Source organism: Vombatus ursinus, unplaced genomic scaffold, assembly GCF_900497805.2.
Source record: "Vombatus ursinus unplaced genomic scaffold, bare-nosed wombat genome assembly UNPS02003894.1, whole genome shotgun sequence".
NCBI classification, from domain to species: domain Eukaryota; kingdom Metazoa; phylum Chordata; class Mammalia; order Diprotodontia; family Vombatidae; genus Vombatus; species Vombatus ursinus.
In genome coordinates, this window is record NW_020943672.1 from 1 (window position 1) to 1,776 (window position 1,776).

Here is a 1,776-nt window from a genome sequence, read left to right on the forward strand (position 1 = left end):
CAGCTCAATTCTCCCAATGTTTCCATCCAAACAACTTTAAAATAATGCCTCAGATCGAATATTGGAGCAGGAGAGCCAACAAAAGGTCAGAGTAAGACATTTTTCTAGCCTAAGACAGCTTGGGAGATCGGCAGGAGATGTCTGTAACAAAAGCCCAACAATAATTAAAGAAGTTAAAGAAAGAAGAGTGATAGAGGGAAAATGGAAAAAGAAATGACAGTGATGAAAGAAAATAATGAAAAGAGAATTAACAGCTTGGTAAAAAGCACAGAAAAATTCATTGAAGAAAATATCACCTTAAAAAACCAGAATTGGCCTAATGGTAGAAGAGACACAAAATCTCACTGAAGGGAAAAAATGCCTTAGAAAGCAGAAGTGGTCAAATGGAAAAGAAGATAAAAAAACTCACTGAAGAAAATAGTTCATTAAAAGTAAGAATTGGACAAGTGGAAGCTAATGACTCCATGAGAAATCAAGAAACAATAAAATAATGTCTAAAGAATGAAAAAATAGAAAAAAATGGGAAATATCTAATTGGAAAAACAACTGACCTGGAAAAGAGATCGAGAAGATAATTTAAGAATCATTGGACTACCTGAAAGCAATGATCAAAAAAAGAGCTTAGATATCATATTACAAGGAATTATAAAGGAAAACTACCCTGATATCCTAGAACCAGAGGGTAAAATAGAAACTGAAAGAATCCACCAATTATCTAGAAGAGATCTCCAAATGAAAACTTCCAGGAATATTATAGCCAAATTCCAGAGCTCCAGGATCAAGGAGAAAATATTGCAAGCAGCCAGAAAGAACGAATTCAAATACTGTAGAGCCACAGTCAGGATTACACAAGATTTAGCAACTTCCACATTAAAGAACTGGTGGACTGGAATATGATATTCCAGAGGGCAAAGGAGCTAGGATTACAACCAAGAGGAACCTACCCAGAACAATCGAGTATAATGCTTCAGGGGAAAAATGAATATTTAATGAAATAGAAGACTTTTTAGCATTCCTGATGACAACATCAGAGCTGAATAGAAAAACTGACATTCCAACACAAGAAATCAAGTGAAGCATAATAAGGTAAACATGAAAGAGAAATTGTAAGTGACTCAATAAAGTTATTTATGTTCCTTTATGGGAAGAAGAAACATGTAACTTTTAAGAACGTTGTCATTATTAGGGCAGTTAGAAGGAGTCTACATAGACACAGGGCAGGAATACGACTCAATTATGTTTGGATCTCAAAAAAATGAAGGGGCAAAAAAGAGGAAAACACTGGGAGAATGCAAAAGGGAGAGGTAGAATGGGGGAAATAATCTCATAAAAGAGAACTTTTACATTGGAGTTGACGTTTAGAGAGGGAAACACTTGCACCTCACTCTCATATCAGAAATGGTTCAAGGATTAAAGAACACACACACATACATACACACTCACCATTCAGTTGGGTATAGAAACTTATATTACCCAACAGGGAAATAGGAGGGGAAAGGGATAAGCAAAGGGACTGAGGGAGTGATAAAAGGGAGGACAGATTAAGAGAGGCAGTGGTCAGAAGCAAAACACACTTGAGGAGGAACAGGGTAATGAGAGAGAGACAGAGACAGATAGAGAGACAGAGAGACAGAGAGACAGAGACAGAGAGAGACAACGAGACAGAGAGAGAGAAATAAAGAGACAGAGAGAGAGCAAGACAAAGACAGAGAGATGGATAACCAGAAGAAAATAAGATGACGGGAGATACATAGTAATCGTAACTGTAAATGTGAA